The 24,974-nt window shown below is 46.3% G+C and overlaps 1 long non-coding RNA gene across 1 annotated transcript; it reads right to left on the bottom strand.

Annotated features, from left to right (window-relative positions):
* Window positions 1–19,345: 19,345 nt before the first annotated feature.
* On the bottom strand, window positions 19,346–23,767 carry LOC145863996 (uncharacterized). The gene is made up of 3 exons (XR_014382597.1): window positions 23,463–23,767; window positions 19,776–19,857; window positions 19,346–19,602 (listed from the first exon to the last, which is right to left on the bottom strand). It is a non-coding gene; the product is annotated as an uncharacterized LOC145863996 (long non-coding RNA).
* Between the last annotated feature and the right edge of the window lie 1,207 nt (window positions 23,768–24,974).

A 24,974-nucleotide genomic window follows, 5' to 3' on the forward strand; every position in this document is an offset into this window, starting at 1 on the left:
AAGTGCAGGGTAGTGTGTCGAGTGGTAGCCGGCTAGTAACAGTGACTAAAGTGCAGGGTAGTGTGTCGAGTGGTAGCCGGCTAGTAACAGTGACTAAGGTTCAGGGTAGAGTTTCGAGTGGTAGCCGGCTAGTAACAGTCTCTAAGGTGCAGGGTAGAGTGTCGAGTGGTAGCCGGCTAGTAACAGTCTCTAAGGTGCAGGGTAGAGTGTCGAGTGGTAGCCGGCTAGTAACAGTCTCTAAGGTGCAGGGTAGAGTGTCGAGTGGTAGCCGGCTAGTAACAGTCTCTAAGGTGCAGGGTAGAGTGTCGAGTGGTAGCCGGCTAGTAACAGTCTCTAAGGTTCAGGGTAGAGTGTCGAGTGGTAGCCGGCTAGTAACAGTGACTAAGGTTCAGGGTAGAGTATCGAGTGGTAGCCGGCTAGTAACAGTGACTAAGGTGCAGGGCAGAGTATCGAGTGGTAGCCGGCTAGTAACAGTGACTAAGGTGCAGGGTAGAGTATCGAGTGGTAGCCGGCTAGTAACAGTGACTAAGGTGCAGGGTAGAGTATCGAGTGGTAGCCGGCTAGTAACTGTCTCTAAGGTGCAGGGTAGAGTATCGAGTGGTATCCGGCTAGTAACAGTGACTAAGGTTCAGGGTAGAGTGTCGAGTGGTAGCCGGCTAGTAACAGTCTCGAAGGTGCAGGGTAGAGTGTCGAGTGGTAGCCGGCTAGTAACAGTCTCTAAGGTGCAGGGTAGAGTGTCGAGTGTTAGGCGGCTAGTAACAGTCTCTAAGGTTCAGGGTAGAGTGTCGAGTGGTAGCCGGCTAGTAACAGTGACTAAGGTTCAGGGTAGAGTATCGAGTGGTAGCCGGCTAGTAACAGTGACTAAGGTGCAGGGTAGAGTGTCGAGTGGTAGCCGGCTAGTAACAGTGACTAAGGTGCAGGGTAGAGTGTCGAGTGGTAGCCGGCTAGTAACAGTGACTAAGGTGCAGGGTAGAGTGTCGAGTGGTAGCCGGCTAGTAACAGTCTCTAAGGTGCAGGGTAGAGTTTCTAGTGGTAGCCGGCTAGTAACAGTCTCTAAGGTGCAGGGTAGAGTATCGAGTGGTAGCCGGCTAGTAACAGTGACTAAGGTTCAGGGTAGAGTGTCGAGTGGTAGCCGGCTAGTAACAGTGACTAAGGTGCAGGGTAGAGTATCGAGTGGTAGCCGGCTATTAACAGTGACTAAGGTGCAGGGTAGAGTATCGAGTGGTAGCCGGCTAGTAACAGTGACTAAGGTGCAGGGTAGAGTGTCGAGTGGTAGCCGGCTAGTAACAGTGACTAAAGTGCAGGGTAGAGTGTCGAGTGGTAGCCGGCTAGTAACAGTCTCTAAGGTGCAGGGTAGAGTGTCGAGTGGTAGCCGGCTAGTAACAGTGACTAAGGTGCAGGGTAGAGTATCGAGTGGTAGCCGGCTAGTAACAGTGACTAAGGTGCAGGGTAGAGTATCGAGTGGTAGCCGGCTAGTAACAGTGACTAAGGTGCAGGGTAGAGTGTCGAGTGGTAGCCGGCTAGTAACAGTGACTAAGGTTCAGGGTAGAGTGTCGAGTGGTAGCCGGCTAGTAACAGTCTCTAAGGTGCAGGGTAGAGTGTCGAGTGGTAGCCGGCTAGTAACAGTCTCTAAGGTGCAGGGTAGAGTGTCGAGTGTGTAGCCGGCTAGTAACAGTCTCTAAGGTGCAGGGTAGAGTGTCGAGTGGTAGCCGGCTAGTAACAGTCTCTAAGGTGCAGGGTAGAGTGTCGAGTGGTAGCCGGCTAGTAACAGTCTCTAAGGTGCAGGGTAGAGTTTCGAGTGGTAGCCGGCTGGTAACAGTCTCTAAGGTGCAGGGTAGAGTGTCGAGTGGTAGCCGGCTAGTAACAGTGACTAAGGTGCAGGGCAGAGTGTCGAGTGGTAGCCGGCTAGTAACAGTGACTAAGGTGCAGGGTAGAGTATCGAGTGGTAGCCGGCTAGTAACAGTGACTAAGGTGCAGGGTAGAGTGTCGAGTGGTAGCCGGCTAGTAACAGTGACTAAGGTGCAGGGTAGAGTATCGAGTGGTAGCCGGCTATTAACAGTGACTAAGGTGCAGGGTAGAGTATCGAGTGGTAGCCGGCTAGTAACAGTGACTAAGGTGCAGGGTAGAGTGTCAAGTGGTAGCCGGCTAGTAACAGTGACTAAGGTGCAGGGTAGAGTGTCGAGTGGTAGCCGGCTAGTAACAGTCTCTCAGGTGCAGGGTAGAGTGTCGAGTGGTAGCCGGCTAGTAACAGTCTCTAAGGTGCAGGGTAGAGTGTCGAGTGGTAGCCGGCTAGTAACAGTGACTAAGGTGCAGGGTAGAGTGTCGAGTGTCGAGTGGTAGCCGGCTAGTAACAGTCTCTAAGGTGCCGGGTAGAGTGTCGAGTGGTAGCCGGCTAGTAACAGTGACTAAGGTGCAGGGTAGAGTGTCGAGTGGTAGCCGGCTAGTAACAGTGACTAAGGTGCAGGGTAGAGTGTCGAGTGGTAGCCGGCTAGTAACAGTCTCTAAGGTGCAGGGTAGAGTATCGAGTGGTAGGCGGCTTGTAACAGTCTCTAAGGTTCAGGGTAGAGTGTCGAGTGGTAGCCGGCTAGTAACAGTGACTAAGGTTCAGGGTAGAGTATCGAGTGGTAGCCGGCTAGTAACAGTGACTAACGTGCAGGGTAGTGTGTCGAGTGGTAGCCGGCTAGTAACAGTGACTAAGGTTCAGGGTAGAGTTTTGAGTGGTAGCCGGCTAGTAACAGTCTCTAAGGTGCAGGGTAGAGTGTCGAGTGGTAGCCGGCTAGTAACAGTGACTAAGGTTCAGGGTAGAGTGTCGAGTGGTAGCCGGCTAGTAACAGTCTCGAAGGTGCAGGGTAGAGTATCGAGTGGTAGCCGGCTAGTAACAGTCTCTAAGGTGCAGGGTAGAGTGTCGAGTGTTAGGCGGCTAGTAACAGTCTCTAAGGTTCAGGGTAGAGTGTCGAGTGGTAGCCGGCTAGTAACAGTGACTAAGGTTCAGGGTAGAGTATCGAGTGGTTGCCGGCTAGTAACAGTGACTAACGTGCAGGGTAGTGTGTCGAGTGGTAGCCGGCTAGTAACAGTGACTAAAGTGCAGGGTAGTGTGTCGACTGGTAGCCGGCTAGTAACAGTGACTAAGGTTCAGGGTAGAGTTTTGAGTGGTAGCCGGCTAGTAACATCTCTAAGGTGCAGGGTAGTGTGTCGAGTGGTAGCCGGCTAGTAACAGTCTCTAAGGTGCAGGGTAGAGTATCGAGTGGTAGCCGGCTAGTAACAGTGACTAAGGTTCAGGGTAGAGTATCGAGTGGTAGCCGGCTAGTAACAGTGACTAAGGTTCAGGGTAGAGTATCGAGTGGTAGCCGGCTAGTAACAGTGACTAAGGTGCAGGGTAGAGTGTCGAGTGGTAGCCGGCTAGTAACAGTCTCTAAGGTGCAGGGTAGAGTATCGAGTGGTAGGCGGCTAGTAACAGTCTCTAAGGTTCAGGGTAGAGTGTCGAGTGGTAGCCGGCTAGTAACAGTGACTAAGGTGCAGGGTAGAGTATCGAGTGGTAGCCGGCTAGTAACAGTGACTAAGGTGCAGGGTAGAGTGTCGAGTGGTAGCCGGCTAGTAACAGTGACTAAGGTGCAGGGTAGAGTGTCGAGTGGTAGCCGGCTAGTAACAGTCTCTAAGGTGCAGGGTAGAGTTTCTAGTGGTAGCCGGCTAGTAACAGTCTCTAAGGTGCAGGGTAGAGTATCGAGTGGTAGCCGGCTAGTAACAGTGACTAAGGTTCAGGGTAGAGTGTCGAGTGGTAGCCGGCTAGTAACAGTGACTAAGGTGCAGGGTAGAGTATCGAGTGGTAGCCGGCTATTAACAGTGACTAAGGTGCAGGGTAGAGTATCGAGTGGTAGCCGGCTAGTAACAGTGACTAAGGTGCAGGGTAGAGTGTCGAGTGGTAGCCGGCTAGTAACAGTGACTAAGGTGCAGGGTAGAGTGTCGAGTGGTAGCCGGCTAGTAACAGTCTCTAAGGTGCAGGGTAGAGTGTCGAGTGGTAGCCGGCTAGTAACAGTGACTAAAGTGCAGGGTAGAGTATCGAGTGGTAGCAGGCTAGTAACAGTGACTAAAGTGCAGGGTAGTGTGTCGAGTGGTAGCCGGCTAGAAACAGTGACTAAAGTGCAGGGTAGTGTGTCGAGTGGTAGCCGGCTAGTAACAGTGACTAGGTTCAGGGTAGAGTTTTGAGTGGTAGCCGGCTAGTAACAGTCTCTAAGGTGCAGGGTAGTGTGTCGAGTGGTAGCCGGCTAGTAACAGTGACTAAGGTTCAGGGTAGAGTGTCGAGTGGTAGCCGGCTAGTAACAGTCTCGAAGGTGCAGGGTAGAGTATCGAGTGGTAGCCGGCTAGTAACAGTCTCTAAGGTGCAGGGTAGAGTGTCGAGTGTTAGGCGGCTAGTAACAGTCTCTAAGGTTCAGGGTAGAGTGTCGAGTGGTAGCCGGCTAGTAACAGTGACTAAGGTTCAGGGTAGAGTATCGAGTGGTAGCCGGCTAGTAACAGTGACTAACGTGCAGGGTAGTGTGTCGAGTGGTAGCCGGCTAGTAACAGTGACTAAAGTGCAGGGTAGTGTGTCGAGTGGTAGCCGGCTAGTAACAGTGACTAAGGTTCAGGGTAGAGTTTTGAGTGGTAGCCGGCTAGTAACATCTCTAAGGTGCAGGGTAGTGTGTCGAGTGGTAGCCGGCTAGTAACTGTCTCTAAGGTGCAGGGTAGAGTATCGAGTGGTATCCGGCTAGTAACAGTGACTAAGGTTCAGGGTAGAGTGTCGAGTGGTAGCCGGCTAGTAACAGTCTCGAAGGTGCAGGGTAGAGTATCGAGTGGTAGCCGGCTAGTAACAGTCTCTAAGGTGCAGGGTAGAGTGTCGAGTGTTAGGCGGCTAATAACAGTCTCTAAGGTGCATGGTAGTGTGTCGAGTGGTAGCCGGCTAGTAACAGTGACTAAGGTGCAGGGTAGAGTGTCGAGTGGTAGCCGGCTAGTAACAGTGACTAAGGTGCAGGGTAGAGTGTCGAGTGGTAGCCGGCTAGTAACAGTGACTAAGGTGCAGGGTAGAGTGTCGAGTGGTAGCCGGCTAGTAACAGTCTCTAAGGTGCAGGGTAGAGTTTCTAGTGGTAGCCGGCTAGTAACAGTCTCTAAGGTGCAGGGTAGAGTATCGAGTGGTAGCCGGCTAGTAACAGTGACTAAGGTGCAGGGCAGAGTATCGAGTGGTAGCCGGCTAGTAACAGTGACTAAGGTGCAGGGTAGAGTATCGAGTGGTAGCCGGCTAGTAACAGTGACTAAGGTGCAGGGTAGAGTATCGAGTGGTAGCCGGCTATTAACAGTGACTAAGGTGCAGGGTAGAGTATCGAGTGGTAGCCGGCTAGTAACAGTGACTAAGGTGCAGGGTAGAGTGTCGAGTGGTAGCCGGCTAGTAACAGTGACTAAGGTGCAGGGTAGAGTGTCGAGTGGTAGCCGGCTAGTAACAGTCTCTAAGGTGCAGGGTAGAGTGTCGAGTGGTAGCCGGCTAGTAACAGTGACTAAAGTGCAGGGTAGAGTATCGAGTGGTAGCAGGCTAGTAACAGTGACTAAAGTGCAGGGTAGTGTGTCGAGTGGTAGCCGGCTAGTAACAGTGACTAAAGTGCAGGGTAGTGTGTCGAGTGGTAGCCGGCTAGTAACAGTCGACTAAGGTGCAGGGTAGAGTATCGAGTGGTAGCCGGCTAGTAACAGTCTCTAAGGTGCAGGGTAGAGTGTCGAGTGTTAGGCGGCTAGTAACAGTCTCTAAGGTGCATGGTAGAGTATCGAGTGGTAGCCGGCTAGTAACAGTCTCTAAGGTGCAGGGTAGAGTGTCGAGTGGTAGCCGGCTAGTAACAGTCTCTAAGGTGCAGGGTAGAGTTTCTAGTGGTAGCCGGCTGGTAACAGTCTCTAAGGTTCAGGGTAGAGTGTCGAGTGGTAGCCGGCTAGTAACAGTGACTAAGGTGCAGGGCAGAGTATCGAGTGGTAGCCGGCTATTAACAGTGACTAAGGTGCAGGGTAGAGTATCGAGTGGTAGCCGGCTAGTAACAGTGACTAAGGTGCAGGGTAGAGTATCGAGTGGTAGCCGGCTATTAACAGTGACTAAGGTGCAGGGTAGAGTATCGAGTGGTAGCCGGCTAGTAACAGTGACTAAGGTGCAGGGTAGAGTGTCAAGTGGTAGCCGGTTAGTAACAGTGACTAAGGTGCAGGGTAGAGTGTCGAGTGGTAGCCGGCTAGTAACAGTCTCTAAGGTGCAGGGTAGAGTGTCGAGTGGTAGCCGGCTAGTAACAGTGACTAAGGTGCAGGGTAGAGTGTCGAGTGTCGAGTGGTAGCCGGCTAGTAACAGTCTCTAAGGTGCCGGGTAGAGTGTCGAGTGGCAGCCGGCTAGTAACAGTCTCTAAGGCGCCGGGTAGAGTGTCGAGTGGTAGCCGGCTAGTAACAGTCTCTAAGGTGCAGGGTAGAGTATCGATTGGTAGCCGGCTAGTAACAGTGACTAAGGTTCAGGGTAGAGTATCGAGTGGTAGCCGGCTAGTAACAGTGACTAAGGTTCAGGGTAGAGTATCGAGTGGTAGCCGGCTAGTAACAGTGACTAAGGTGCAGGGTAGAGTGTCGAGTGGTAGCCGGCTAGTAACAGTGACTAAGGTGCAGGGTAGAGTGTCGAGTGGTAGCCGGCTAGTAACAGTGACTAAGGTGCAGGGTAGAGTGTCGAGTGGTAGCCGGCTAGTAACAGTCTCTAAGGTTCAGGGTAGAGTTTCTAGTGGTAGCCGGCTAGTAACAGTCTCTAAGGTGCAGGGTAGAGTATCGAGTGGTAGCCGGCTAGTAACAGTCACTAAGGTGCAGGGTAGAGTGTCGAGTGGTAGCCGGCTAGTAACAGTGACTAAGGTGCAGGGTAGAGTATCGAGTGGTAGCCGGCTAGTAACAGTCACTAAGGTGCAGGGTAGAGTATCGAGTGGTAGCCGGCTAGTAACAGTGACTAAGGTGCAGGGTAGAGTGTCGAGTGGTAGCCGGCTAGTAACAGTGACTAAGGTGCAGGGTAGAGTATCGAGTGGTAGCCGGCTAGTAACAGTGACTAAGGTGCAGGGTAGAGTGTCGAGTGGTAGCCGGCTAGTAACAGTGACTAAGGTGCAGGGTAGAGTGTCGAGTGGTAGCCGGCTAGTAACAGTGACTAAGGTGCAGGGTAGAGTGTCGAGTGGTAGCCGGCTAGTAACAGTCTCTAAGGTGCAGGGTAGAGTGTCGAGTGGTAGCCGGCTAGTAACAGTGACTAAGGTGCAGGGTAGAGTGTCGAGTGTCGAGTGGTAGCCGGCTAGTAACAGTCTCTAAGGTGCCGGGTAGAGTGTCGAGTGGTAGCCGGCTAGTAACAGTGACTAAGGTGCAGGGTAGAGTGTCGAGTGGTAGCCGGCTAGTAACAGTGACTAAGGTGCAGGGTAGAGTGTCGAGTGGTAGCCGGCTAGTAACAGTCTCTAAGGTGCAGGGTAGAGTATCGAGTGGTAGGCGGCTTGTAACAGTCTCTAAGGTTCAGGGTAGAGTGTCGAGTGGTAGCCGGCTAGTAACAGTGACTAAGGTTCAGGGTAGAGTATCGAGTGGTAGCCGGCTAGTAACAGTGACTAACGTGCAGGGTAGTGTGTCGAGTGGTAGCCGGCTAGTAACAGTGACTAAAGTGCAGGGTAGTGTGTCGACTGGTAGCCGGCTAGTAACAGTGACTAAGGTTCAGGGTAGAGTTTTGAGTGGTAGCCGGCTAGTAACATCTCTAAGGTGCAGGGTAGTGTGTCGAGTGGTAGCCGGCTAGTAACTGTCTCTAAGGTGCAGGGTAGAGTATCGAGTGGTATCCGGCTAGTAACAGTGACTAAGGTTCAGGGTAGAGTGTCGAGTGGTAGCCGGCTAGTAACAGTCTCGAAGGTGCAGGGTAGAGTATCGAGTGGTAGCCGGCTAGTAACAGTCTCTAAGGTGCAGGGTAGAGTGTCGAGTGTTAGGCGGCTAGTAACAGTCTCTAAGGTGCATGGTAGAGTATCGAGTGGTAGCCGGCTAGTAACAGTCTCTAAGGTGCAGGGTAGAGTGTCGAGTGGTAGCCGGCTAGTAACAGTCTCTAAGGTGCAGGGTAGAGTTTCTAGTGGTAGCCGGCTAGTAACAGTCTCTAAGGTGCAGGGTAGAGTATCGAGTGGTAGCCGGCTAGTAACAGTGACTAAGTTTCAGGGTAGAGTGTCGAGTGGTAGCCGGCTAGTAACAGTGACTAAGGTGCAGGGTAGAGTGTCGAGTGGTAGCCGGCTAGTAACAGTGACTAAGGTGCAGGGTAGAGTGTCGAGTGGTAGCCGGCTAGTAACAGTGACTAAGGTGCAGGGTAGAGTGTCGAGTGGTAGCCGGCTAGTAACAGTGACTAAGGTGCAGGGTAGAGTGTCGAGTGGTAGCCGGCTAGTAACAGTGACTAATGTGCAGGGTAGAGTATCTAGTGGTAGCCGGCTAGTAACAGTGACTAAGGTGCAGGGCAGAGTATCGAGTGGTAGCCGGCTAGTAACAGTGACTAATGTGCAGGGCAGAGTATCGAGTGGTAGCCGGCTAGTAACAGTGACTAAGGTGCAGGGTAGAGTGTCGAGTGGTAGCCGGCTAGTAACAGTGACTAAGGTGCAGGGTAGAGTGTCAAGTGGTAGCCGGCTAGTAACAGTGACTAAGGTGCAGGGCAGAGTATCGAGTGGTAGTCGGCTAGTAACAGTGACTAATGTGCAGGGCAGAGTATCGAGTGGTAGCCGGCTAGTAACAGTCTCTAAGGTGCAGGGTAGAGTATCGAGTGGTAGCCGGCTAGTAACAGTGACTAAAGTGCAGGGTAGAGTGTCGAGTGGTAGCCGGCTAGTAACAGTGACTAAAGTGCAGGGTAGAGTATCGAGTGGTAGCCGGCTAGTAACAGTGACTAAAGTGCAGGGTAGAGTGTCGAGTGGTAGCCGGCTAGTAACAGTGACTAAAGTGCAGGGTAGAGTGTCAAGTGGTAGCCGGCTAGTAACAGTGACTAAGGTTCAGGGCAGAGTACTGGGTGGAGGCCGGCTACTGGTGACTGTTTAACAGTCTGATGGCCTGGAGATAGAAGCTCTTTTTCAGAACAACACTTATCTAACATCTGCCTTAGTTATACATCAGGCCTGGTCTGGTCTGACACTGTGTCTGCTGTCAGTGTGCTTCTGCCTGTTCGCTACATTTCAGCCAATACAAGGGTGATCCTCCAGACTCTGTTTATGTAAGGGTCTCTTTTGATGATTCCTCTCTAAGAACTCTGCCCAATGCATTAACCATTATGTTTTATACCCTGTAATGTCATTTCATTTTTGTACCAATGGAGGGCAATATTTCATCACTGGTATTTTCTCTAGGAAGCCTCAGTGTTCTGCACCCAGTGGTCATCACCATTATGATTGTACTGTATTACAGCCTTATCTATTGAGCTTTGCATAGAGCTCTCACACATAAAATAACTTTGTCCCCCTGATGTCCCTTAAATTCAGCATTCATTGTGCATGAAAGAAGACTGTGATGCATTGTTATAAAGATGAGTGGTTGAATTGATTGTTCTTTTTGGAGTGTCATTTTCCCTGGATTAAGAATTCCCCTCTGTACTCTAGCAACAGAGTAAGACAGTCTGAAGGATCATTCATATAAACTCAGTGAATTGTGATGAAATTTGGGGCGGCAGGTAGCCTAGTGTGTTGGGCCAATATCCAAAATTTTACCGGTTTGAATCCCTGAGGTGGAAAATCTGTTTATGTGCACTTGAGCAAGGCACTTAACACTAATTGCTCATGTAAATTGCCCTGGATTAGAGTGTCTGCTAAATTACTAAAATGTATTCTCCCTCCTTTGATATTAAGCTGTGATTGGCCTTGGGGACTTACAATAGCTTGTTGCTAGGTAACATCAGCAAAAAGCCTCTACCATCCTCATGTTCTCTCTATGAACCCATAACTATTTGTGTGTTTTGAAGAGGAGCGTCATCCTGAAAACCATTAAGATCTTTTGACAAATGTTGACAACAGTAATTCGCTAACTTTATTCATATATTATACGTTTCTACTATTGCATGCATTTATCTCAAATGAGCTACAATACCAATGGCACAAAATGTTTTTGATGCACTATGAAGACTGTGTAATGATTTGGAATTGTAACGGTTTCGTTGTGTTTCGTTAGATTTAGTGGTATTTTAGAGTCACAGTGAGGAGACAGATAGGCAGGTTTTAGCTGCAGTTAGATCAGATATAAGTGGAAATACAGCATAAGGCTATTGATAGTGGTTCTCTGGCAACACACTGTATTACGCAATTCTGTTGAGCCAAACGTGGGTTCTGTTTCTAAATCCTAACAATTAGTTCTACTTCAAAGGATTTTAAAAGATGTCCATACATTGCCTTCGAAAAGTATTCAGACCCCTTGACTTTTTCCACATTTTGTTACGTTACAGCCATATTCTAATATTGATTAAATTGTTTTTTTCCCTCATCAATCTTCACATAAAACCCCATAATGACAAAGCAAAAACAGGTTTGTAGAAATGTTTGCTAATTTATATAAATGAAAATCTAATTGACATAAGTATTCAGACCCTTTACTCAGTAGGCTACTTTGTTGAAGCACCTTTGGCAGCGATTACAGCCTCGAGGCTTCTTGTGTAGGACGCTACAAGCTTGGCACACCTGTATTTGAGGAGTTTCTCCCATTCTTCTCTGCAGATCCTCTCAAGCTCTGTCAGATTGGAAGGGGAGCGTTGCTACACAGCTATTGTCAGGTATCTCCAGAGATGTTCAAGTCCGGGCTCTGTCTGGGCCACGCAAGGACATTTATAGACTTGTCCTGAAGCCATTCCTGCATTGTCTTTGCTGTTTGCTTAGGGTCGTTGTCCTGTTGGAAGGTGAACCTTGGCCCCAGTCTGAGGTCCTGAGCGCTCCCGGAGCAGGATTTCATCAAAGATCTCTCTGTACTTTGCACCGTTCATCTTCACCTCGATCCTGACCAGTCTCCCAGTCCCTGCCACTGAAAAACATCCCCACAGCATGATGCTGCCACCAACATGCTTCACCATAGGGATGGTGTCAGGTTTCCTCCAGACTTGACACTTGGCATTCAGGCCAAAGTTCAATCTTGGTTTCATCATACCAGAGAATCTTGTTTCTCATGGTCCGAGAGTCTTTAGGTGCCTTTTAGCAAACTCCAAGCAGGCTGTCATGTGCCACTCTACCATAAAGGCCTGATTAGTGGATTGTTTCAGAAATGGTTGTCCTACTGGAAGGTTCTCCCATCTCCACAGAGGGACTCTAGAGCTCTTTCAGAGTGACCATCGTGTTCTTGGTCACCTCCCTGACCAAGGCCCTTCTCCCCCGAATGCTCAGTTTGTGGACAGCTCTAGGAAGAGTCTTGGTGGTTCCAAACTTCTTTCATTTAAGTATGATGGAGGTCACTGTGTTATTGGGGACATTTAATGCTGCAGACATTTTTTGGTACCCTTCCCCAGATCTGTGCCTCGACACAATCCTGTCTCTGAGCTTTACGGACAATTCCTTTGACCTCATTGCTTGGTTTTTGCTCTGACATGCACTGTCAACTTACAGTTGAAGTCGGAAGTTTACATACACCTTAGCCAAATACATTTAAACTCAGTTTTTCACAATTCCTGACATGTAATCCTAGTAAAAATTCCCTGTCTTAGGTCAGTTAGGATCACCACTTTATTTTAAGAATGTGAAATGTCAGAATAATAGTAGAGAGAATGATTTATTTCAGATTTTATATCTTTCATCACATTTCCAGTGGGTCAGAAGTTTACATACACTCAATTAGTATTTGGTAGCATTGCCTTTAAATTGTTTAACTTGGGTCAAACGTTTTAGGTAGCCTTCCACAAGCTTCCCACAATAAGTTGGGTGAATTTTGGCCCATTCCTCCTGACAGAGCTGGTGTAACTGAGTCAGGTTTGTAGGCCTCCATGCTCGCACACAATTTTCAGTTCTGCCCACAAATTTTCTATGGGATTGAGGTCAGGGCTTTGTGATATCCACTCCAATACATTGACTTTGTTGTCCTTAAGCCATTTTGCCACAACTTTGAAAGTATGCTTGGGGTCATTGTCCATTTGGAAGACCCATTTGCGTCCAAGCTTTAACTTCCTGACTGATGTCTTGAGATGTTGCTTCAATATATCCATATATTTTTCTTTCCTCATGATGCCATCTATTTTGTGAAGTGCAACAGTCCCTCCTGCAGCAAAGCACCCCCACAATATGATGCTGCCACCCCCGTGCTTCACGGTTGGGATGGTGTTCTACGGCTTGCAAGCCTCCCCCTTTTTCCTCCAAACATAACGATGGTCATTATGGCCAAACAGTTCTATTTTTGTTTCATCAGACCAGAGGACATTTCTCCAAAAAGTACGATCTTTGTCCCCATGTGCAGTTGCAAACCGTAGTCTGGCTTTTTTTATGCCGGTTTTGGAGCAGTGGCTTCTTCCTTGCTGAGCGGCCTTTCAGGTTATGTCGATATAGGACTAGTTTTACTGTGGATATAGATACCTTGGTACCTGTTTCCTCCAGCATCTTCACAAGGTCCTTTGCTGTTGTTCTGGGATTGATTTGCACTTTTCGCACCAAAGTACGTTCATCTCTAGGAGACAGAACGCGTCTACTTCCTCAGTGGTATGACGGACGCGTGGTCCCATGGTGTTTATACTTGCGTACTATTGTTTGTACAGATGAACGTGGTACCTTCAGGCGTTTGGAAATTGCTCCCAAGGATGAACCAGACTTGTGGAGGTCTACAATTTTTTTCTGAGGTCTTGGCTGATTTCTTTTGATTTTCCCATGATGTCAAGCAAAGAGGCATTGAGTTTGAAGGTAGGCCTTGAAATACATCTACAGGTACACCTCCAATTGACTCAAATTATATCAATTAGCCTATCAGAAGCTTCTAAAGCCATGACATCATTTTCTGGAATTTTCCAAGCTGTTTAAAGGCACAGTGAAATTAGTGCATGTAAACTTCTGACCCACTGGAATTGTGATACAGTGAATTATAAGTGAAATAATCTGTCTGTAAATAATTGTTGGAAAAATTACTTGTGTCATGCACAAAGTAGATGTCCTAACCGACTTGCCAAAACTATAGTTTGTTAACAAGAAATTTGTGGAGTGGTTGAGAAATGAGTTTTAATGACTCCAACCTAAGTGTATGTAAACTTCAAACTTCAACTGTATATAGACAGGTGTGTGCCTTTCCAAATCATGTCCAATCTATTGAATTTACCGCAGGTGGTCTCCAATCAATTTGTTGAAGGATGATCAAGGGAAACAGGATGCACCTGAGCTCAATTTCAAATCTCATAGCATACTGTTTTTTAAAAACCTGTTTTCGCTTTGTCATTATGGGGTATTGTGTGTAGATTGCTGAGGAGATGTTGTTATTCAATCCATTTTAGAATAAGGCTGTAACGTAACAAAATGTGGAAAAAGTCTAGGTGTCTGAATACTTTCCGAAGGCACTGCATGTACAATGCATGCACAAACAACAAATGGCATACCGTGGTATTCCTTAGAGGATAGCTGTAAACTGTATTTGGTTCTCAGCCTAGTCCAAAGACAAATGTACTGTTTTCATAGCGAGCATGACCTCACGCTGCACTATCAGAAGTCTGCTCTGATAAATCAGTAATTGAGGGTTCTTACTTGATTTGCTCTCTTGCAAACCCAGATTTGTGTTTAGATTGAGAGGGCTGCTTGACTGAAACATTGGGAGTCTGAAGCAATTATATTCTCTGCTCATAAGATAAAGCATGCCTCCAATGTTTTGCTTTCATCATAGCTGAGTAAACACTAAACAGAAACCAAAAAGACAAAGTCAAAGCCCTGTGTTCTGGTCCATTATTTCCCACTCATGCTTGATGTTTATAGTCTACTTATTGCCTACTTAGCTCCACATCCAATTTGAGTTGAAAGTTCATTTTAAACAGGGCTTCACTTTATGAAGTGAAAGAAAAGGAAATAGTGATTGCATAGACTCATAACAACAGTATGGTAGCCTACAGTATGGTAGCCTACAGTATGAGTGCTGAGTTGTGTTCTGGTGCGTGACAGGGTCATAACAGCCATTGATTGGTTACCTGGACTGTCCAAGCTGTTTCATTTCCCTACTGCTGTGATGGAGTGTTGCTTCTTAGGACAGGTCCTGCCACCCGTTCCAAAGCCGGGACCTCAGAGGCCCTAGGGAGATGTCTGTCGTGTGTGTGTGTCTGGCTCATCTCAGCATTGAGAGTGACAGAAAGCCCAACCAGCATGACCATGACATAGGGATTATCTTGATATGATGAATTTGCTTCATCACCAAATTTCTGTACAATTCTATAGAATTTCTAATACAGCTTAGAAGCATGTCTAAACAGCTGAACTTTGAAGTGTATTCATACACTGGAGTTGTTTTGGAGCAGGTGTGGACAGGTATTTGTATTTATTATGGATCCCCATTAGTTCCTGCCAAGGCAGCAGCTACTCTTCCTGGGGTCCAGCAAAATGAAGGCAGTTCATACAATTTTAAAAACATAATATTACATTCACAAATTTCACGACACACTGTGTGCCCTCAGGCCCATACTCCACCACTACCACATATCTACAGTACAAAATCCATGTGTACGTGTGTGTATAGTGCGCATGTTTTCGTGTGTGTGTGTGTACGCATGTGTCTGTGCCTATGTTTGAGTTGCTTCACAGTCCCCACTGTTCCATAAGGTGTATTTTTATCTGTTTTTTAAATAAAATTTTACTGCTGCATCAGTTACTTGATGTGGAATAGTCATGGCTCTATGTAGTCATGGCTCTATGTAGTACTGTGCGCCTCCCATAGTCTGTCTTGGACTTGGGGACTGTGAAGAGACCTCTTGTGGCATGTCTTGTGGGGTATGCATGGGTGTCCGAGCTGTGCCCCAGCAGTTCAAACAGGCAGCTCAGTGCATTCAACATGTCATGTGGAGAACTTGTAGCTTAAGATTTTTCTATAGCAAAGAAAAGTCTTATCAGTTAGAGGACCACTTTGCCTTCCACTACATTTGACATTTGATAGCCGTGTGATAGGAGAGACTGTGTAGGCCTAATATATCTCTGTGTTGGAAGTCTGAAAAGAACTGGGGTCTCTGTGGAGTGGTTGTTGTTACTGAAATGCCTGTGTTTTGCAGGAGAGAACACACAGTTTAGGCAGTGACTCAGGCTGCAAGTATTACTGTGATTAGCTGGAGCTACTGCAGTGTGGGGGGAGCGAGAGCTTCCCTGCATGTCTTTGCGATTGTGTTTTCACTGGTCTACTGCATTAATATACAATGCAGTTTCCCTCTCTCCACTCCCTCCTTCTCTCCTCCACTCTTTCTCTCTGTGTGCTTATCTTCACTCGCTCTCACTGCTCAAATCTCTTTCTCCTGCCTTTGGCTCTACTCTCTACAGTGAAGATGACATCCCCAGTTTTGATGAACCAGCGAGCCCCTCCTACTGGCCGGTGGCTACCCAGCAAGACCCCACAAGATCGGGCTTTCTGGGGGAGGACTTGCCCCCTCTAAAGTGGTTCTTCAGCAAAGGCACTGACAGCACCGGCCAGGTCTGAGTAAGTACTGCTCTGAAGGAATCTTTCACTGATAACAAGGTGGTATTGATAGCACTGACAGAGTAACAACAAACAATGTGTGTGATGACAAGATTGTGTGTGTAGCACATATTAACTGCTCATAACTGCTCTGCTTTTGTTTGCCCATCTCATCATCTCAGCATGTTGATTGATTTGTTCTGATACTATGACAGGGGAGTTTAGCCAGATGTGATAGTGCTATAGAACAGCTGCCTGCTCCGGTAGTAGGGAAGAGTATTCTATTGTCACGACACTGAGATGCTGTGTTAGCATTAAATGTGTGTCTTTGTTGACCCATCTTCTTCAGCATCAATGTGCAGTAGCATCCCTCTTCTCATACAGTAGATCTCCAACTTCATAGGGGAATCACAGCATTCACATTCTGATGCCTCTCTCTGCTGTGATGTACTGTTTTCTTCAAAGGATTCTGAAAATATCAGTGTTAAATCCCACTTTGTTTCTGATGGCTTTCTTTTGCCTAGATCTCGATGTAGGAAATAAACATACAGTGCAGGTTAGATCGAAACTTGGTAGAACAAACAATCATCTCTCTTGAGAGTTCAATTGTGAATCATGAATTTTTTGCCACGAATTTTGGACCACAAAACTTTGATTTGTGTCCTGAGTTTGCCAATGGTAAGGCACTTGGTGAGTTATTGTTAGTTGAACGTGTGCATTGGTAGGCCTGTGAGGCAAAAATATATTCTGTAGGCTATCAAAATAAATAAATAGAGTTACACACTCTATATACAAGCTCCAAGTAATTTATTGGGTAAACCACCAACGTTTCTGCATCACTGTGCCTTCTTCAGGTTGAAGCCGAAACATTGGTGATTTACCCAATACATTTCTAGGAGCTTGTATATAGAGTGTGCAGTTCTCTTTATTTTGTAGCCTACAGTCTACTTGCTGTTAGTCAACACCGCTACCAACTTTCTTGGGTGTGTGCCAATATATTCTGTAATTAAAAAAGGAAAAGCAGAAAAGTCCGAAATGATCAAAATGATCAAAAATGTATTTCCATGGAAACAGTTGTTTCCATCTGTCTCTCTCTCACTTCTTCCTCAGGTTCCTCTCAGAGCAGGTGACAGCTCCTGTTTCTTTATAAGGCCCACATTCAATTGTATTACAATATGTACATATTAATCATAGTGGTTCATAATAAATTATGATATTCAAGTATTTAGTCTTGTTACAATACACCTCATCCTTACTTGCTTTAAAACGGTCATCATTAAAAACGTATGATGATTACTATGAAATATCTGCCTTTCCCCTCTGTCTTCTGACTGATGAAGGTATATTCATGTATTTTCAATGGACTAATTTCCACTCAAAGACAGAGAGGTGGGTTGTATAGAGAGAGGTTTAACTAGGGACAGATGTAGTTGGCTTTATTAGGGGTTCCACATGGTGCATAGAGGGGTATAGGGAGTGGACATAGCTATACATTTAGGATAAAATATATCCATACAGTGCCTTCAGAAAGTATTTATACCCCTTGATAAAATGGATTTTCAAACATCTAGACACAAAACCCCATAATGACAAAGTGAAATGCAGAAATATCTAATTTACATACAGTAAGTATTCACACCCCTGAGTCAATACATGTGGCAGCGATTACAGCTGTCTTTCTGGTTAAGTCTCTAAGAGCTTATTGTCCTGCTGAAAGGTGAATTTGTCTCCTAGTGTCTGTTGGAAAGCAGACTGAACCAGGCTTTCCAATAGGATTTTGCCTGTGCTTAGTTAGCTCTTTTTCGTTTATTTTTATCCCAAAAAACTCTCTAGTCCTTACAGATGACAAGCATACCCATAACATGATGCAGCCACCAACATGCTTAAAAATATGTAGAGTGGTACTCAGTGATGTGTTGTGTTGGATTTGCTCCAAACACAATGCTTTGTATTCATTTCTTTGCCAAATGTTTTGCAGTTTTACTTTTGTACCTTATTGCAAACAGGATGCATGTTTTGGAATATTTGTATTCTGTACAGATTTCCTTCTGTTCACTTTGTCATTTAGGTTAGTATTGTGGAGTATCTACAATGTTGTTGATCCATCCTCAGTTTTCTCCTGTCACAACTATTAAACTCTGTAACTGTTTTAAAGTCACCATTGGCCTCATAGTGACATTCCTGAACGGTTTCCTTCCTCTCCGGCAACTGAGTTATGAAGGATGCCTGTATCCTTGTAGTGACTGAGTGGATTGATACACCATCCAAAGTGTAATTAATAACTTCACCATGCTCAAAGGGATATTCAATGTCAGCTTTTTTTTTTACCCATCTACCAATAGGTGCACTTCTTTACGAGGCATTGGAAAACATCCCTGGTCTTTGTGGTTGAATATGTGTTTGAAATTCACTGCTCAAGTGAGGGACCTTACAGATAATTGTACGGACGTGAGGTAGTCATTAAAAAAAATCTTAAACACTATTATTGCACACAGAGTGAGTCCATCCAACTTATTAAGTGACTTGTTAAGCACATCTTTACTCCTGAACATATTTAGGCTTGCCATAACAAAGGGGTTGAATACTTATTGACATTTTTCTAAGCATAATTCCACTTTGACATTATGGGGTATTGTGTGTAGGCCAGTGACACAAAATCTCAATTTAATCCATTTTAAATTCAGGCTGTAACACAACAAAATGTGGAAAAAGGCAAAGGGTGGGTGAGGGATAGGCTTTCTGAAGGCACTGCATATAGAAAATATGGAAAGTATTTAGGGAGTATCCATATAATGAAAGAAGTGTGGAGTAGGCAAGAGGAATTGTCAAGAGAGGATTATGTGAATTTGCACTTGTGTTTACCTGTAGACAGGAGGCGGTGCAAAACAGTGTGAAATGTGACTTGGAGAAAGAGAAAGGGCTGAAGGCGATGAGCAGATAGAGTCAGGTGGTGTAGCTGCGCTCTAGCGCAAATCCATCCATGTTATTGTGAGTCGTGATGAGAGGAGAGCTCTGCTGCTGTAGCTCTCCCATACCCTCAAGTGTCATTTCTGACGATTGATCCTCTTTGTGTGATGTCTCTACGTCTAAATAGTTCCTTTGTAAAGAGTCTGTCTAAGGTACAAATGAATGTACACATTTAGCATCAGGTTTACTGAGTTGCTGATGTCGTGAGCAGGGACTTAGCTATAGAAAACAATCACCGTGTCAGTTTTAGGGTTTAGGGATTGGACATGATAGGGTTAGGTAGGCAAACTAGAAATGGTATCTTGAAAGAATCTATGCCACTGATGTACTCTTGTAACATGTTAGTGATTCACTGCCGCCTACAGCCCATACGTTAAAGTAGCACCTGTGGCCCCTGGTCACCCTGCAGTCTGAATGTAGAGCAACACCAAGACTGGGATGAAACCTCTCTGTGCTCTCCTCCCCTGCAAAAGGACTGACTCATACCACACATTATTCAACATACAGAAAACATCTCAGAGGGTTGATCTAGCTGCAGATAGCTAATTCTCCTCTATGTGTTTTCCCCTTGCTGCTAATAAGCTCTTATCAATCAAACTAAATTAATAGAGAACATCTGGTTTTCTAACTGTCCATGAAGCAACTATTGAATTTGAAAAAAGTTGTGGTTGAAGTCCTGCCAACTCAAAAACTGCACAATAAATGTGTAACCAATGGGGAACTGGTGCATTTCTCTGAGAAAAGCTGCTTCAATGCTACCAATCATCCAAAACACTTGAAACTCTTGTAAAATAATTTGCATTTATTTGATCAAATAGACTTTGAAAGGGTAGACATGCAGAAATTCCTCTTGTCAAAAGTCTTGCTGTTACAAAAGTAGTTATTCATGCAGTGTAACAGGTTACAGGTTCTTCTTGGTGAAGCGCCTGAATGGCTTCATCATTGCTGAAAAGACCCTGACAATCAAGGATCGTTTTTTGATAGGCTGAGATATGGAGGGAGAAACCTCTCCAACTGGAGATTCAGCACCATGAGCCTCAATGTGTGGAGCTAGAAACACAAGAGAAATGGATGGGGAGAGAGGGAGAGAGAGAGAGAGAGAGAAATACAGTATAATAACTTTGATAAATAACAGTGCTATGAGTTTGGTAGGCATACTCTATGTTTCTAACACACACCTAAACAAAATTACAAGCTATAGCAGAGCTCTAAAACATCCTTACCTATGCAATGTCCATCAGTAGAGGGAATCTCAGTCTGTTCCTGGACTGAATGGCAGTCCTTTTTGTTTCCTCTCTTGGAACGCTAACAGGGGAAAGGTAAAGAAAATGGTACAGAGAATAAATAAATAAATGGAACACTTCTGAATCCAAGGCAACAATTTAGTGATGAATAAAACATATTTATCTCCTATATTTGTCTTATCATAGCCACATCAATAACATCAGCACCTAACTGGAACAAAAAACAAATGCTAACTCCCTGCTATACCTTGAAGTTGATCCTGAGTTTGGTCATTGAAAAGCAAAGGAAGCTCCTTCTTGCTTTCTGCTCAGCCCCCCTCTCTGTCTCAGCCTGGTCTGCTGGGTTTGTTGCAGCCGAAGCTGGTCTTGACGCCTCCTTGCGTCCCTGTACCAGCTGCTGGGTCAAGGACTTTACCAGGACTCTGTCAAATGCAGGGTCCTGGGAGGAAATAGCTGCTTGCAGGGTGTTATAAGAGCCAAACTCCTCCATCAGGTTTTTATGTACACCTCTGAACACCCTGTGGATGTGCAGGTTCTGGGAATATTCCTGTGTCCTGGAGAATCTGGATGCAGCACAGAACTCAGACAGGACTTGTCTGATGAGTTGCTGAGATGTTTCTGTCATGTCTGGAGCCTGTTGGGAGGGTCCATCTAGGGCTGAGGGTCTGATCTCCGATAGCAACCTTATCACCAGTACGGTGACCAAACAGATGACATCATCTTTGCTGGAGTCCATCAAGTACTGCAGTGGGAATGCAGTGGCACTGCTGATGTCTGGGCTGATTAAGAGCTCCCTCAGATGGCCAGAGCTGCTGGGGATGCTCACCTCCTTCTCTTCAATGTCAATCCCATCTCCCTTTGGTACCAAAGAGGTTCCCTTGCTGGTGAAAGATGGAGTAGTGGAGGATCGAAAAGAGGCTTTAGCACTCGGTGGTCGGCTGCTGTCAGTCATTGGACTGTTACGATGCAGGGGTTCATCTGTGTGTGCCATCATCTTTGTCCTTAGGTCACTTGTAGAAATCTCTGGCATTTTAGAGTCCCTGGTGTCGATGCAGGAGCTCCTGACGATGGGGCAGGTCAGATCAAAAGGCACTTCGTCAGGGATGGGAGTGCCAGGGAGGTTGATCTCTAACTCACACTCTGACCTAGGACCCTTTGAAGAGCTAGACAAGGAACTACGACCCTTTAAAGAAGTGGACAAAGATGAACAGGTTCTAGGGATGTCTTGGCAGACTTGTTCACTGTCATCCTCACTTTTCTCAACCTCCTTCAGCATAGTTCCTACCATATCGTTGATCTGAAGGAGCTCCCTGGAATCCTTAATTCGCCCTAAGTTTGAGATTTCACTCTGGGTAGCAACCAGGATTTCCCCAAGGGTCTCTTTGGAAGAAGCATTTTCTGTCCTTTCGGATCCGGATGGCTTCAGCCCTGTGAAGAAATCCTTAAGAATGTTCTTCATATTGACGCAGATGGTCTTAGCTGTTGACCAAAGCTTCTCTTCTGATATTTTAACACTCAATTCAGTATCATCCAGTTGGGAGCCCCCGTAGGAGCACTGCGAAACTCTCCCACTTCTTTCCAGGAGCACAGTGTCAGTGGACTCATTTTTCTGGAAAATAGTCGCCATTCCTTTGACAAAGGTTTCCACTAATCCAGGGGCTGTATTCTGAGAGGACATGGAGGCAATCTCTGATGGCGAGCTAGATGATAAGCCAGCCTGCAGACTTTTCTGAAGACCAGTATGGCTGATCTGTGTGATAAAGGAATGACTGGATCTCATCAGCACTTTACTCACTGCCTCTTCTGCCTGAGTCTGAAAGTCATTGCTAGAGAGCTTCTTAATGCTCTGAATCAGACTAGTAGAGGACTGTGTGATTCTGACACTCTCTTCTGAGCTCAGTTGAGAACATTGAGTACTCACACTCAAGTCTTCATTGGGTGAGGGTGACTGGGAAATAGTATAGTCATCAAGCTTTGATAGGACACCATCAACAAGCCAACAAACATCTAGGGACTCATCAGATGAACTGACAACGGCCAAGCATTTACTCTCCACTTTTGATAACTCTGACTTGTAGATGGAAAAAACACTGCTAAGAACTTCTTGAGTGCTGCTATCCAGATTGGAGAGACAGAGAGCTGGTATTGGTTGGCTCTCACTGGGAACTCTACTAAGTTTGGTGCTGGGTAACTGGACCTCAACAGTTGAAACAGTTGCCTTTTCCAGGGTGTCTGAAGACTCCTGAAGAGAAGCATCCTGAGCTACACCTTCTTCTCGAGCGGATAGAGTTAAAAGGTCCCTCAGATTTGCTCGTATAAGGCCATAGAGTTTTCGGGCTGGAGAGAAGGTTATCTTCTGTGAAAACCCTGTTTTGTGGTCATTTACAGGAACTGGCCAATCAACTGCTTCACATTTGCCTTCAAGTGATGCTATCGTCTCCATGCCTCCCACAAATGCCTTAACAATCACTGTGGCAGTGGAGCTTACAGATGTCAGGGCTGTGCAGCTGGTATTCAGGGGAGCTTCAGTAAGGCTAGGAGCAGCACTAGAAGGACTAGAGGAAGGAGCCACGCCAGAAGAGCTGCTGACTTTCCTTGTAAGGATGGTGCTCACAGCCTTGAGGGCTTTAGACTGAAAGTCGGGGCTGGAGAGGGTCTGAAGCTTTCTGGACACCACACTGCTAGAGGATCCAGTCTCTTTGAGAAAGTGAGTGGTCCCTTCTTTCCCAGATGGACACTCAACATCAAGGTCACATTGAAGATTGGTCAGAAATTTAGACCCCAAGATTGTCATCTTCTTGGCCAGATCCAATAGGATGTTGTAGTCCTGTGCCATTTTGTCCATTGTGCCGACAATGGCATTCAGCACATCATCGGTCACAGGGTCCATGAGGGGCTCGATAAACCCTACCCACTCTGGCTCAGACGTTTGGCTCTGTAGCTCGTCCAGGATCTGCACCGAGGCTACCCGAATTACCTCCTTGCCTGCTGCTATGTCCTGACTGTCCATAGGGGGGCAACTCCCCGAGCTGGCCTGAATGGCCACTGAGAGGCCAGAGTTAAGCTGGTGTACTACCTCCCCCGCGATAGCATAGCTCAACTCGGAAGAGCTGGAGGAGGTGGGGTTGGAGTGACCCTCAACCAGGGATATCAGGAGGCTCTCTTCCGTTACCCCAAAGAGAGCCTTCAGAGGCTCCTCCATGAGGGGAGCCTCTCTAGTTGCTGGCAAACTCTGCAATGAGGTCTGGGACCTTGAAGATAAACACACAATCACCACTTATGCCATGCAAATGTGACCAGCCAGCTGGTATCTAATCTGGGTCATTAGTGAGCTTGAAAATCAAATGAGAGCAATGATGGTTTACTTCTCATACCATCATAGTTCTAGAAGCCTAAAGCCAACTGACACGAGTTTTTGCCTGATTTTTATGTTTGTACGACATCAGAATATGATTACTTCAGAAAGGCATGTACCTGATCTATTTATTCATAGATTACTTTATGGCTAACCCAGTTAAAAATTACTTTCACCTGGACCCACCCCCACAGGGGCAACATTTCTGACCAGATCTTCAAACTACAAGGTATGAATTCCAAGTTAATAATTTATGATAAGTATGGGTCAGGTCTTGCAATTATTAAGTTGAAATATTGCTGTGAACATACCTCTTAGGCGACCAGCATGGTGATGAGGTTCTGCGAGTGGATTTTTGGCGGCACCCTGCACTGCCATTCCTCCTCCTCTCCTTAGTCCAGTAGTTCATCTCATTGATCAGCAGCCTTTTCTCTCGCTCATCCAGACTGCCTAAGGAATCATCAGACCCTGTCAGAGAGCACTGGGATTCTGGGGAGGCTGCCCCACTCCTCAGGTCCACACCCATGATACGAGCTAGCGCTGGTAGGAGAATGCGGAGGGCTGTCTGGGTCACGACCTTAACAATCTTCAGACACAGCATGGAGAGCTGCTCGAATGTGAGCTATGGCCAACAAACGGAGTAATGTTTTTGTCAATCAAGCAATTCCATGACACCATTCCCTATATAGCGCACTACTTTTGACCAGAACCTTATGTGGAGAGACTTACGTTATTTTTCATGCCATTCTGAATCACTCTCCATTGGCTAGAGAAAAGAAAAGAAAGGAAACATATTTTAGCTGCACACTGGTGTTGAGTTAGTGGAGTCACTAGATAGCCATGTTAGGGAAAATAAAAGTGTATTTAATTAAGCTATTAGCAAGTACATGAGCCATTTTGTTCTTGATTTACAGGAAGAGTTAGGGGTGTGGTTACGGTGATGTTAGGGTTAGGTGTAGTGTTTGAAATCGCATTTGTGGTTAGAAGGTGCACTATGACTATAAATTCAGAGTTGTTGTATGTGAGGTTGGAGAAAGACATGGGACTTGCTCATCAGTTAGACTCCTCAGGAAGGAGAGGAGGATTGGGGCACAGCATGTCCCAATCTTGAGAGAAGGCATTAGAGTCCTCTGAGCCTCCTTCTCCAGCTGCTCAATGATAGATCCCCTTTCCCGGAAACCACACCCGGGTGTCTGAGAAGACTCTGGGAAACCGCAAAGAGAAATCTAAAGTTGAATCTGAACTTTGTCTAATTTCCTTCACCTTTAGTGATTTGATTGCACTGGACAGGTAAAAGCACATCTCTCTGCGGGCCTCCACTATATTGCTTTCACCTATATAGATACTATCTTCTCAGATCAGTGCTGATGAATTTGAACACAACCTGCACCCAACATGAAGTAATCTCGGACCTGCACCAATGCTGCTGTCCTCCTCCACGGAAGTCTTCTTGGCACGGCCACTGGACTTACGTTTAGCCTACATGACAACAGATTATAGGTCTCATAGCAGATCTAAGGTCAGTGTAGCGTCTCCTCCTAATGCTTTAAGGTTAGGATTTAGTGATAGTAAACCAATCCTAGATCTGTGCCTAAGTAGGCAGAGGATGTGTAAAGGACAGCATATTTCTTACCTTGCCTCCAGTCCTGTTCTTGTTGTTCTCATGTGTCTCTGTTTCATCCTTCATATTCTCCACAACTTTATTTTGATCATCCGGGGAATCCTCCCATTTCACGCTCTGGTGGATAAATGAGAGGTCAATATCAGTGCTAAGTTGTGACTTTATGAAAGAACTTATTCGCTCCTATTTTAAACAAAATGGC

The sequence above is a fragment of the Salmo salar genome, chromosome 24 (assembly GCF_965601325.2).
Source record: "Salmo salar chromosome 24, fSalSal1, whole genome shotgun sequence".
Classification (NCBI taxonomy): domain Eukaryota; kingdom Metazoa; phylum Chordata; class Actinopteri; order Salmoniformes; family Salmonidae; genus Salmo; species Salmo salar.